Source organism: Pelophylax lessonae (genome assembly GCF_965119305.1).
Source record: "Pelophylax lessonae genome assembly, chromosome: 9".
Taxonomy (NCBI): Eukaryota; Metazoa; Chordata; class Amphibia; order Anura; family Ranidae; genus Pelophylax; species Pelophylax lessonae.
The window spans coordinates 260,613,579-260,628,350 of NC_138776.1; the positions used below are offsets into that span (position 1 = coordinate 260,613,579).

General features: G+C 42.0%; 2 protein-coding genes across 2 annotated transcripts in view; both read left to right on the plus strand.

The window, feature by feature from the left end:
* LOC309564419 (uncharacterized protein) overlaps positions 1 to 14,772 on the plus strand; it is a gene marked incomplete at its 3' end in the record, with an annotated part of 909,898 nt that overhangs the window by 107,831 nt on the left and 787,295 nt on the right.
* Positions 1,303 to 14,772, plus strand: part of LOC309563475 (uncharacterized protein) — a gene marked incomplete at its 3' end in the record, with an annotated part of 76,094 nt that continues 62,624 nt past the window's right edge. The window contains exon 1 of the mRNA XM_082267868.1: positions 1,303 to 1,395. The remainder of the gene's footprint in view (positions 1,396 to 14,772) is intronic.

Here is a 14,772-nt window from a genome sequence, read left to right on the forward strand (position 1 = left end):
TAGATTTTATTTCTCTCGGACCAGTGTAGCAGCTGGCTTGTACTGTTGCCAGCTTGTGTTTTGGTGAACGAAAGTGCACCTCTGGCGATGGGTCCAGCCTCAGTCTGCAAAAAATAGGATTGATGAGGAGGCCGAACACTTCACAGCAAAACTTAGGAGGACAAGGAGACGACAAGAGTTGTATGGACTCTGTGTGCACTGCCTGTCACATCCCCTCCCCCCAGTCTAGAACTCCATCTCCATTTGTCAGTATTGTTGGATATTGGTGGCAGGGCCAGCTATCTTCCAACTGCTATTGTTGGACTTCTGCACAAATCTAATCATGGACTGGTTTATAGACGGGGTACATCCTAAATATAGAGCCATTCATCCAACTGTCCATCCAGAGCCTCTGGTTTATAGACCGGATACATCCAAAATATAGAACCATTTATCCAATTGTCCATCAGAGCCTCTGGTTTATAGACCAGATACATCCTAAATATAGAACCATTTATCCAACTGTCCATCCAGAGCCTCTGGTTTATAGACCGGATACATCCTAAATATAGAGCCATTCATCCAACTGTCCATCCAGAGCCTCTGGTTTATAGACCGGATACATCCAAAATATAGAACCATTTATCCAATTGTCCATCAGAGCCTCTGGTTTATAGACCAGATACATCCTAAATATAGAACCATTTATCCAACTGTCCATCCAGAGCCTCTGGTTTATAGACCGGATACATCCTAAATATAGAACCATTTATCCAACTGTCCATCCATAGCCTCTGGTTTATAGACCAAATACATTGTGAATAAATAAACCATTTATCTAACTGTGCATCTGGAGTTGCTGGATTGGAGAACAGACACATAATAAATATAGAGGTGGAGATCTTTTCCTATTATATCGGGTAGAACGTGAAGACAGGAAGAGTGTGATTGTACAGACACAGGAAGTGATACCACAGCTGGAGAGGAAGTGATGTCAGGTGCAGACAGGAAGTGATGTAACTAAGGAACAGGAAGTGATGTAGGGGTCTATAAAGGAAGTCCTGGGTGAGGCGAGTTATGAGGAAGTAATGAGAAGTTGTTATTGGAAACGGCAGCAGAGGCGTTAATAACATTATAATTTATTTAGAAGGACACAAGGATTGGACGTCATGATGGAGAATCAGCCGCCCCTCACATCACCGGGTAAGAGGAGACTTTATTATAAAAGGAGAGAGCAGTACGGAGAGTCCGCCTAGATCCCCCATCATCTGATAAACACATAGAAACAATGTATTCAGTCAGTGTGTGTTTCCTACAGATGGATCCAGTAATGGGAACCAACCAGAGAGATGTCCCCGTTCTCTGTATTCCCAGGATTCCACACAGGAAGATCACACCATCCCTCACCATCATCAGGTAGGTGGGACTGAGCAACTAAAACCCAAATACCTTGTAGAATTCTACGCTTGTAAAATAACAGTCTTCTATTTCATCTCTTGTTTCCTGTTATAAATCCGTTCTCTCATATTTGGGGTTTAGGGTGCAGAACTGAAAGACATCAAAGTTGAGGTTAAAGTGGAGAAAGAAGAGATGTTTGGGGATCAGCAGTCTATGGAGGAGGGTGGTCCTCTGTATTCCCCGGATTCCACACAGGAAGATCAGACCATCCCCCACCATCATCAGGTAGATAGGACTGAGCAATTACAAATCAAAAGTATTCTAAGCTACTAGATATTTCTCTATTAAATCTCATGCTCTATTACATTTTTTCTATTTAATCTTTGGGGTTTAGGGTGAGAGATTTCCCCCTTTTCGGTGCTCCTGGAATTCCATACAGGAGGATCACACCATCCCTTACAATGACAAGGTAGGTAGGACTGGACATCTAGACCTAAATATGTATTCTAAGCCATGAGATGATGTTATTATGTAGTCTCTTGTTTTACTTCGACATCTAAAGTGTAGCCTTTGTTACCCACACCCCCCAGCCCCGTTTCTAGCTCCTTTCAGCACCCTACATTTTTCATCCCCCATTTTTATTTATTAATATACATTCCTTTTCTCTGTGGGTCTTAAGCCCAGTCACATGTTATCGCGGATCCTCTTCCTGCTTGTGTTGTTTTCAACGGAGGGTGCATACTGAATGACGTGTCATTTGTAATTTTTATATCTGCCTTGAGTTGACTTGAATAGATATTTTCTATTATTTTTGGGGTTTAGGGTGAAGAACAGATGAATATAAAAGCTGAGGTTAAAGAAGAAGAAGTAGAGATGTATGTGGGGGGTGATCAGATCTCCACGGAGGAGGTTGGGATGATTATGAAAAGTGAACAGAAGGACATTTCTCTACCTATCATCACAAGTAAGTAACCGAGACAATGGAAGAAACCATTTACATTCTCATTATACTTCTGTGTATAAGGATTGTAGTTTAACCACTTGCTTACTGGGCACTTTCATCCCCTTCCTGCCCAGGCCAGTTTTCAGCTTTCAGCGCTGTCACACTTTGAATGACAATTGCGCGGTCATGCAACACTGTATCCAAACAAATTTTCTTTTTTTATTTCACATGCGACGCGAGAACAGAAGGACATCTATGTACATCTTCCTGGCATTTTGAAGTACGTGCTGTAGCCAAAGATGGCGTGGTCTTGCAAGAGTTAACACTTGGTGCTGTGATGCACCTTACCCTGCATGTGTCACTTTCTGCTTCTGAACTGGCCCGGACCTCAGGGTCTGTCCGTGTATGGGAGGTGATCAGTCAGGACGCTGAAAAGAGGTGAACCGAACTGTGTGGTGGAGTTTTACCTTAGCGGGACCCCGGGATGGGTTCCCAGGACCTGACATTTATGCTATTTACTGGGATGCAACTATGCTATAAAAAGTTATGAACAACTCCGCACAGCACAACCAGATATAGACTGGGCAGAAGGAACCGCACATTAGCCTAGGGCTCCGCAGCTCCTAAATGTTTTGCAGGACAATTTCATGGGTCAGATGGTGAATGCAACAACAAGAAACAATGCATTACTAGACCTACTGATTACTAACAATACAGACCTGATCACGGATGTAGAAATACGGGGCATCTTAGGAAACAGTGACCATAGGTCAATTCGTTTTCAGTATAAACTGCGCTCTTTGCTAGACAATATAAAATGGGATAGAACCCTAGGAACAAAGAACACGGAGGAAAAATGGGAGTGCTTAAACAACATACTAAATAAACGGATTGGCCAGTGCACTCCAAAGGGGAATATGTTTAGAAGAGCAAAATAAACGCCAACATAAAAATGCATATTAAACCTCAAGAAAAGGCCTTAAAAAATACAAGGCCGAGGGGTCATTGGCAGCATTACAACATTACAAAGAGTGCAATAAGAAATGTAAGAGTGCATTCAAGGCAGCTAAAATTGAACACAAAAGGCACATAGCGGAAGAGAGTTAAAGAATTTCTTGGGGTTTTTTTTGAGTATATAAATAGTAAGAAAGTGAGACCAGAACATATTAGCCCCATAAAAGATGACAAAGGGAATCTGGCCACAAAGGACAGAGAGAAGGTGAAAGTGCTAAATAAATTCTTCTCTTCACTCTTCACAAAAGAATTGGGGGCTACACTAACCCAGCTTGTAATGTTAAAGTTAATAATACATCTCAGGAAGCACCCTCATGGTTAACAAAAGATAGACTCAGAACTAAACTAGAGGAACTTAGCATAAATAAGTCACTGGGACCAGATGGCTTACACCCGAGGGTCCTTAAAGAACTCAGCCAGGTGATAGCCAGACCATTGTTCCTAATTTTTATGGATAGCCTACTGATGGGAATGGTGCCAGCTGAATGGAAAAAAGCCAACGTGGTACCATTATTTAAAATAGGGCCAAGATGTATCTGGTTAGTCTAACATCAGTAGTCTGCAAGATAATGGAGGGCATGATAAGGGACTAAATACAAAACTGTATTGTTAGTAGTAATCAGCATGGATTCATGAAGAATCATTCTTGCCAGACCAAACTATTAACCTACTACGATGAATTGAGCTGCCATCTAGATAAAGGAAGGCCTGTGGATGTGGTGTATCTGGATTTTGCAAAGGCTTTTGGTACAGTTCCCCACAAACGCTTTCTTTCCATACCAAGGTACGTAGGTATGAACCATAGGGTTCAGATGGTGGTGATAAATGAGGAGTACTCGGATTGGTCGGGTGTGGAAAGAGGGGTCCCCCAAGGATCCTGTTTAATTTATTCATAAACTACCTAGAGGAGGAGATATCTAGCACATTCTTGGTATTTGCGGATGATACTAAGCAAAGCAGGCCAATATCTTCTATGCAGGATGTGGTAAGTGGTAACCTTACAAGCGGACCTGAACAAAATAATGGGATGGGCAACTACATGGCAGATGAGGTTTAATGTTGAAAAATGTAAAGTAATGCACTTGGGTGTCAGAAATACGAACACAAGTTACTCGCTAGGGGGTGAACCTCAGGGTGAATCTAAGATAGAAAAGGACCTGGGGGTCCTAGTAGACAACAGGCTCAGCAATGGCATGCAATGCCAAGCTGCTGCAAGCAAAGCCAACAGAATATTGGCATGTATTAAAAAAAAGGGGACCCCCTCCACAGATAAAGCGATTATTCTCCCTCTCTACAAGATTCTGGTCCAGCCACATCTTAAATATGCCATCCAGTTCTGGACACCGGTCCTCAGAAAGGATGTGCTGGACCTGGAGAGTCCAGAAAAGGGCTACAAAGATACTTAGGGTAGTGGAGGACATCAACTATAAGGAAAGACTACAAGCATTGAACCTATTCTCTTTGGAGAAGAGACGCTTGAGAGGGGATATGATATCGATGTACAAATACCGTACTGGTGACCCTAGCATAGGGAAGAAACTTTTCAGAGAAAGGGAATTCAGTAAAACACGGGGCCACTCAATATAACTAGAAGAAAAGCGGTTTAACCTTAAACTGCATAAAGGGTTCTTAACTGTCAGAGCGGTAAGGATGTGGGATTCTCTTCCACAAGCAGTGGTATCAGCAGGGAGCATCAATAGTTTCAAAAAACGATTCGATGGGCACCTTAAAGACCACAACATAAAGGGGTATACAATGTACGGTTAACAGCAAACACACATCATAGGTTGAACTGGATGGACTGGTGTCTTTTTTCAACCTCACTATGTAACTATGTAACCAAATCCTGTACAGTGTTATTAGAGAGGGAGAGTGAAAATGCAATTGCGATTCTGTATATCGCTCATATGTACTTCTATGAAACCTGGACAGAACTGTAAATCTAACTATTCACTAAAGAACCTATTGGTTAAGAGTAATCATCTGTGTAACTTTGGAAGAGAAGGTTTACAGTGTATTGGGGAGAACTGGGGAACAGAATTTACAATTTAGTTAAGTCTTGATGTCATGAAGTGAAGTGTGATGAGAAGGAGCAGCCAGTTAGAGGTAGAATGGTGGTGACTGATGACAGAGGTTTTGTAGGTAAGGGTAGCTTGGCACGTGGCTGGGCTCCTATGTTAGGGCCTACTGCAACACAAAACCCTCCTAGGGACTGTGCCTGGAACCATGGTGTGCAAGGCTTTGCAAAGTAAGTGTGGGGATTCCCACCTTTGCCATGTGCTGGGTTGTGATCCATGCCAAGCTGGCCATCTCCATCCTTTGGACACTTTTGGTACCTATAAGTGTGCATGACCTCATTGGTGGTGCACTGGAGTTGGCACATCTGGAGTATTGATCTGCTCATGTAATGCTTCTTGTACTATACGCTTCACATGATTGCCCATTTTCCATCAGATTCATTACCTTGTGTTTCGGTATAAGTGAGTGCAGTCTCCCAACCACCTTTTCTATTTATTCAATTTTCATGCAGTGCGGAGCTTTACAACCTTGAATATTTTACACAGAGTTGTCACAGATACTGGATAATCTCCATTCCTCAATATAACGTCATGTTTCCAACAAATGGGGTGGAGATACTGTACACCATATGAAAGGTCCATCTCCATTCCTCAGTATTACGTCATGTTCCCAACAAATGAGGTTGAGATACTGTACACCATATGGAAGGTCCATCTCCATTCCTCAATATAATGTCATGTTCCCAACAAATGAGGAGGAGATACTGTACACCATATGAAAGGTCCATCTCCATTCCCCAATATAACGTCATGTTCCCAACAAATGAGGAGGAGATACTGTACACCATATGAAAGGTCCATCTCCATTCCTCAATATAACGTCATGTTCCTAACAAATGAGGAGGAGATACTGTACACCATATGAAAGGTCCATCTCCATTCCTCAATATAACGTCATGTTCCCAACAAATGAGGAGGAGATACTATACACCATATGAAAGGTCCATCTCCATTCCCCAATATAACGTCATGTTCCCAACAAATGAGGAGGAGATACTGTACACCATATGAAAGGTCCATCTCCATTCCCCAATATAACGTCATGTTCCCAACAAATGAGGAGGAGATACTGTACACCATATGAAAGGTCCATCTCCATTCCCCAATATAACGTCATGTTCCCAACAAATGAGGAGGAGATACTGTACACCATATGAAAGGTCCATCTCTGTTCCTCAATATAACGTCATGTTCCCAACAAATGAGGAGGAGATACTGTACACTATAGGTCAGTAATTGGTAATTTGATAAGCAATCAAATGTTATGCAGTGTGTCATTGTTATTTTGAGTGTTTTATATTCTTTAATGTTTTTTTTTTTTTTTATTTCTTCATATTGTAATGTTAGATTTGTACCCAGTTCCATCTCAGAGCTCTGTGAAACTGTTAGACCAATGCCTTGTTTTTTTTGCTGACTCCCGTTGGAGTCCATATATGATCTGCACACTCTTCATAATTTAAAATCCAGACAATTCAATGTAGGAAGAAACCACTGACGCATTTTGGCTAATAAAGACTTAGTCAGCTATTTATTTTTAAAGAATTTGCAGATCATATATGGACTCGGTGTGAACACTTTTCTGATTGATTTTGGAGGGAGAACAGGAGCCCAACTGTGAGATCGGCATTTCCACTGACAGGGAGGAGGAGCTAAAACTCCAGTTATTTGTGACCAACTGACATTTTTACATTTCTTCCCAACAGATGGATGTGATGTCGGGAATTCCTCGGAGAGACATCTTCTATTATCTGCTGATTGTAAGTCAGAAGATAATGTCATCACACAGGATCCTCCAGGAGGAAATCCAAATACACAAAATATCCATCACAGACCTTCCTGTCCGGAGACATCAATGGATCCCTCTGATCAGGGGGAATCTTCTCACCAATCACATACTATGATTGCAAATATCCATTTAGGATCTCACACTGCAGATAGATCAACAGATCCTTCTAATCCCAAGGAATCTTCCTTACCCCATGAAGGAGCTCACCGAGATGAGAATCTATTCTCATGTTCAGAGTGCGAGAAATCTTTCACTCAGAAAGGAGGACTTGTTAAGCATCAGAAAATTCACATGGGTAAGTGTCTTTATTCATGTTCAGAGTGCGGGAAATCTTTCACTTATGAAGGAATCCTTGTTGAACATCAAAGAATTCACACGGGTGAGCGTCCTTATTCATGTTCAGAGTGCGGGAAATCTTTCATTAGAAAAGCACACCTTGTTAGACATCAAATAATTCACACAGGTGAGGGTCCCTATTCATGTTCAGAGTGCGGGAAATCTTTTACCCATAAAGGAATCCTTGTTGAACATCAAAAAATTCACACGGGTGAGCGTCCTTATTCATGTTCAGAGTGCGGGAAATCTTTCATTAATAAATCGCACCTTGTTAGACATCAAAGAATTCACACCGGTGAGCGTCCCTATTCATGTTCAGAGTGCGGGAAATCTTTTACTGATAAAGGAACCCTTGTTGATCATGAAAGAGTTCACACGGGCGAGCGTCCCTATTTATGTTCAGAGTGCGGGAAATCTTTTACTCAGAAAGGAATCCTTGTTGAACATCAAAGAATTCACACCGGTGAGCGTCCTTATTCATGTTCAGAGTGCGGGAAATCTTTCATTAATAGAGCACACCTTGTTAGACATAAAAAAATTCACACAGGTGAGCGTCCCTATTCATGTTCAGAGTGCGGGAAATCTTTCAACAATAAGGGAATCCTTGATAAACATCAGAGAATTCACACGGTTAAACATCCTTCTTTTTGTTCAGAGCGCAGGAAATCTTTTAATAGGAAGGGACCTTGTGCTACACCAGAGAATTCATATGGGTGAGCTTCCTTAAAGTGGAGTTCCACCCACTGGAAGTATGGATGGTAGAGGAGAGCTGTCGAAGAATGTAGTGTGGATGGTGAGAGGAGAGCTGTCGAAGAATGTAGTGTGGATGGTGAGAGGAGAGCTGTCGGAGAATGTAGTGTGGATGGTGAGAGGAGAGCTGTCGAAGAATGTAGTGTGGATGGTGAGAGGAGAGCTGTCGGAGAATGTAGTGTGGATGGTGAGAGGAGAGCTGTCGGAGAATGTAGTGTGGATAGTGAGAGGAGAGCTGTCGGAGAATGTAGTGTGGATGGTGGAGGAGAGCTGTCGGAGAATGTAGTGTGAATGGTGGAGGGAGAGCTGTCGGAGAAAGTAGTGTGGATGAAAGTAGGAGAGCTGTCGGAGAATGTAGTGTGGATGGTGGAGGAGAGATGTCGGAGAAAGTAGTGTGGATGAAAGTAGGAGAGCTGTCGGAGAATGTAGTGCGGATGGTGGGAGGAGAGCTGTCGGATAATGTAGTGTGGATGGTGGGAGGAGAGATGTCAGAGAATGTAGTGTGGATGGTGGGGGGAGAGCTGTTGGAGAATGTAGTGTGGATGGTGGAGGAGAGCTGTTGGAGAATGTAGTGTGGATGGTGGAGGGGGGCTGTCGGAGAATGTAGTGTGGATGGTGGAGGAGAGCTGTCGGAGAATGTAGTGTGGATGGTGGAGGAGAGCTGTCGGAGAATGTAGTGTGGAGGGTGGAGGAGAGCTGTCAACTTTTTTCTCGTGGACCATCAGTGGTTGGCGACCGCTGTAATAGAGTAACCAGTAGATGTATATAGTCCAACCCCCAAATACTTTTGTATTTTATGATGCTGTGATCTATCAAAGTACATCATTTTCTGATGGTTGCCAGGCTGTCATTGGAAGTCTTCTGGGATCCCATCCATTTTAGAATGGAGTGGGTAGCTTAGGTGCACTCATGAATTTGAAATCTCTACTAGCAGTTAAGCATGATAGACTGGATAATTATTCTAGTACATGGGCCGCTTGGAGTGTTTTCTGTAACTCACAGGAGTGTCATGTTACTACATGTAAAAGTAAAAAGTACCGGGGATGGACAAAATTATGGAAACACCAGGCAAAATAATGAAAGCCTTACCTAATATGGTGTTGAACCACATTTGGTATCCAAGAAGGCTTGACTTCTCCTGAGAATTGTCAAATATAAGCCTTGGATAGTGGATAATAGAATCTGATTCCACTCTTTATGCAAAAATACTTCCAATTCCCTCAGAGATGCCGGAGATGGAAAACGAGCCTGAACCTTGTTCACCAAAAATAACTTTGTGATATTTTCTCTGATTTATATTTATGTATACCACCGTTCTATATTTGTATTTGTTACTATATATTGAAGACCTAATACTGTAGTATTGAAAGATTTAGATATGCTTTATTATAATTTTGCTTGGGAAAACTAATAAAATCAGATTGAAACAAAAATGGGAACATATATTATGCACAAAATAGAGTAACTAGACCAGAATGATTTACAGTGATGTCAATTGTGTACATTTACTATAAAGGGGGGCGAACGATATTAATGAAATGATTGTAGTTTTATATTGGTACCTTTTTTAAAACATTGTTAAAAATTCATATATATACAGTATCTGACAGAAGTGAGTACACCCCCACACATTTTTGTAAATATTTTATTATAACTTTTCATGTGACTTTTGAAGTGAGTACACCCCTAAGTAAAAATGTCCAAAAGTGTCAATATTTTGTGTGGCCACCATTATTTTCTAGCACTGCTTTAACCCTCTTGAGCATGGAGTTCACCAGAGCTTCACAGGCTGCCACGAGTCCTCTTCCACTCCTCCATGATGACATCACGGAGCTGGTGGATGTTAGAGACGTTGCGCTCCACCACCTGTTTGAGGATGCCCCACAGATGCTCAATAGGGTTTAGGTCTGGAGACATGCTTGGCCAGTCCATCATCTTTGCCCTCAGCTTCTTTAGCAACGCAGTGGTCATCTTGGAGGTGTGTTTGGGGTCGTTATCATGTTGGAATACTGCCCTGAAGCCCAGTCTCCGAAGGGAGGGGATCATGCTCTGCTTCAGTATGTCACAGTACATGTTGGCATTCATGGTTCCCTCAATGAACTGTAGCTCTCCAGTGCTGGCAGCACTCATGCAGCTCATGACCATGACTCTCCCACCACCATGCTTGACTGTAGGCAAGACACACCTGTTTTGTATTCTTCACCTGGTTGCCACCACACACGCTTGACACCATCTGAACCAAATACGTTTATCTTGGTCTCATCACACCACATCAAATTGGTCTGCATGGCTGTTGTCCCAGAAGGAAGCCTCTTTTAAAGATGATGCACAAGAAAGCCCTCAAACAGTTTGCTGAAGACAAGCAGACTAAGGACATGGATTACTGGAACCATGTCCTTAGTCTGCTTGTCTTCAGCAAACTGTTTGCGAGCTTTCTTGTGCATCATCTTTAGAAGAGGCTTCCTTCTGGGACGACAGCCATGCAGAACAATTTGATGCAGTGTGCAACGTATGGTCTGAGCACTGACAGGCTCACCCTCCAACCCTTCAATCTCTGCAGCAATGCTGGCAGCAGTCATACGTCTATTTCCCAAAGACAACCTCTGGATGTGCTGAGCACGTGCACTCAACTTCTGTAGTCGACCATGGCGAGGCCTGTTCTGAGTGGAACCCGTCCTGTTAAACCGCTGTATGGTCTTCACCACTGTGCTGCAGCTCAGTTTCAGAGTCTTGGCAATCTTCTTCTAGCCTAGGTCATCTTTACGTAGAGCAACAATTCTTTTTTTTCAGATCCTCAAAGAGTTCTTTGGCGTGAGGTGCCATGTTTAACTTCCAGTGGCCAGTATGAGAGAGTGAGAGCGATAACACCAAATTTAACACACCTGCTCCCCATTCACACCCGAAACCTTGTAACACTAACAAGTCACATGACACTGGGGAGGGAAAATGGCTAATTGGGCCCAATTTGGACATTTTGACTTAGGGGTGTACTCACATTTGTTGCCAGCAGTTTAGACATTAACGGCCTGTTGTTGGGGTATTTTGATTGGACATCAAATTTACACTGTTATACAAGCTGTACACTCACTACTTTACATTGTAGCAAAGTGTAATTTCTTCAGTGTTGTCACATGAAAAGATAGAATAAAATATTTACAAAAATGTGAGGGGTGTACTCACTTTTGTGAGATACTGTATAATTAATATGTGTATTTTGTTTTCTCTTCCCTTTTTCCCTCTGTTCTAATGTCTATTTTCTGACTTCTCTCACTTTTCTTTCCATTATTCCTTTCCTTACACTCTCCTTCCTTCGCCTCCTGTACTCCTGGCTAAAGCTGTGATAAAAATCTTCTGGTGAACCACTTATGATTACGGAATGAAGTTCAGTAGACATAGACTGTTGATGAACTCTATATGTTTATTCAACCACTATGTACCATATTAAGGGCTCTCGCTTTTTCATTTTTCCTTTTATCTGTTTTGTTGTTACTTGATAAAAATAAAGATTATATGAAAAAAAAAAATGTGTATTTTGTGAATTCGTGCATCAATTTCACTTTGTTTTTCATCCTTTTGTTTTGCCATAATTAGCCACTTTAGCCCCGGAAGATTTTGCTGCTCAATGACCAGTCCACTTTTTTCAACTAGGCACTGCGCGACTTTAACTGACAATTTCGCGGTCATGCATTGCTGTACCCAAACTAAATTTATGTCCTTTTTTTCCACACAAACAGAGCTTTCTTTTGGTGGTATTTGATCACCTCTGCGCTTTTTATTTTTTTTTTTGCAATATTAATAAAAAAAGAGTGAAAATTTTGCATAAAATTGACATTTTCTACTTTGACTGTTAAAAAATATCCAATATATTACATTTTTGTCATATATTTAGGCCAAAATGTATTTAGCTACTTGTCTTTGACAAAAAAAATTCTCAATGAGCGTATTTTTATCCACTTTAAGACCGGGGACCGGAAGATTTTACCTCCTTCCCGACCAGGCCATATTTTGCGATTCGGCACTGCGTTACTTTAACGGACAATTGCGTGGTCAGGCGACGCTGTACCCAAATAAAATTTACGTCCTTTTTTTCCCCACAAATAGAGCTTTCTTTTGGTGGTATTTGATCACCTGTGCAATTTTTAATTTTTTTTTAAAAAAAGAGCGACAATTTTGAAAAAAAAAAAAAAACTTTTTTTCACATTCTGATATATAACATTCCCAAAAAAAAATTTTAAAAATCTAAATTTTTTAACATTTTAGGCCAATTTGTTTTCTGCTACATATTTTTGGTAAAAAAAAATCGCAATAAGCGTATTTTGATTGGTTTGCACAAAAGTTATCGCGTTTACTAACTACGGGAAAGATTTGTAATTTTTTTTTTCTTTACTAGTAATGGCGGCGATCTGCGATTTTTTGCGGGACTGTGACATTGCGGCGGACAGATCGGACCCTAACTGACATTTTTTACACTTTTGGGGGGACCAGTGACATTACTACAGTAATCAGTGCTATAAATATGCACTGTTACTGTAATAATGACACTGGCAGGGTAGGGGTTAACACTATTGGTAAACAAGGGGTGAAATGTATGCCTTATGCTTACTGACGTGTGTGGGGGGGAGGGGGTTCTGTGACACACACAGAGATCGCAGGTTCAGCTATGCTGAATCCTGTGATCTCTCCCTGCCTGTCACATAGAAGATCCGCCTGCTTGTGTCTCACTCTTTACCCGACGATCGGGGAAGAGAGACGGTGATCGCCGCCTCTCCTCCTCCGGCCCGACTCCTGCTGTGTCTAAACACAGAGGGAGCGAGCCTCCGGCGGCGCGCGCGCGCCGCCGAGACCTCTAGCAGTCCAGAGATGTAGGTCTACGTCGCTGGACCCAGGGGAGCCGCAGTAGCAGCACAGTGAGCGGTCTTAAAGTGGTTAAAAGAGGGGTGAGCTGTGGGTTTTCTATTCAGCGCAGGGTCAGCAAATGCCAATGAAGCTTGAAATCTGAAGCCGAAACCTTAGAGATCAGTAATGGGCATTTTCTGGGCTAATAGGCAAGGGATTGTCAAACACAGGGAGGTGGACAATGGCCTGAGGGATAAGTACCAATGCTAAAAAAAAATGTTAAAATCTATTTTTTTTCTAGGAAGAGGGTCTTTTCGGGCAGCCTGAAAATTGATGATAAAAAAAAAAAAAAATTCCTCAAACTGCATGCTTAGGGGATGCGTTAAAACAGTATATGGTTGCATAGAACATTACAATCCTCAGGGACAGTGCCAGTGACAACATATTGTGTCATCAAATAAATTACAATATAATTTACTTTCCTTTCCTTATTGGTTCACATGCAGACTGCAAGAGTTTGGAGGGGATGTTAGGAGACTATATACAAGATTTTAGTAATTAGTAATGAAAACGGTATTATTAGTAGTAATCAGCATGGATTCATGAAAAATCGTTCTTGCCAGACCAATCTATTAACCTTCTATGATGAAGCGAGCTGCCACCTAGATAAAGGTAAGCCTGTGGATGTGGTGTATCTGGACTTTGCAAAGGCATTTGACACCGTTCCTCACAAACGCTTACTGTACAAACTAAGGAAGGTAGGTATGGACCATAGGGTGAGTACCTGGATAGAGAACTGGCTAAAGGGGAGAGTCCAGAGGGTGGTGATTAATGGGGAGTACTTGGATTGGGCGGGTGTGGAAAGTGGGGTCCCCCAAGGTTCTGTCCTGGGACCAATACTGTTTAATTTATTCATAAACGACCTAGAGGAAGGGATATCTAGTACAATCTCAGTATTTGCAGACGATACTAAACTAAGCATGCCAATATCTTCTATGCAGGATGTGGAAACCTTACAAGCGGACCTGAACAAAATAATGGGGTGGGCAACTACATGGCAGATGAGGTTTAATGTTGAAAAATGTAAAGTAATGCACTTGGGCGTCAGAAAAACGAAAGCAAGCTACTCAATATGGGGGAACCTCTGGGTGAATCTAAGATGGAAAAGGACCTAGGGGTCCTAGTGGACAACAAGCTTGGCAGTGGCATGCAATGCCAAGCCGCTGCAAGCAAAGCCAACAAAATACTGCCATGTATTAAAAAGGGGATTCACTCCAGAAATAAAGAGATTATTCTCTCACTCTACAAGACTCTGGTCCGGCCACATCTGGAGTATTCCGTCCAGTTCTGGGCACCGGTCCTCAGGAAGGATGTGCTGGAACTGGAGAGAGTCCAGAGAAGGGCAACAAAAATAATTAGGGGAATGGAGGACATCAGCTTTGAGGAAAGACTACAGGCGCATGAGGGGGGATATGATATCAATGTACAAATACTGTACTGGTGATGACCCTAGCATAAGGAGCAAACTATTCAGAGAAAGGGAATACAATAAGACATGTGGCCACTCACTAAAATTAGAGGAAAAACGGTTTAACCTTAAAATACGTAAAGGGTTCTTTACTGTCAGAGCAGTAAGGATGTGGAATTCTCTT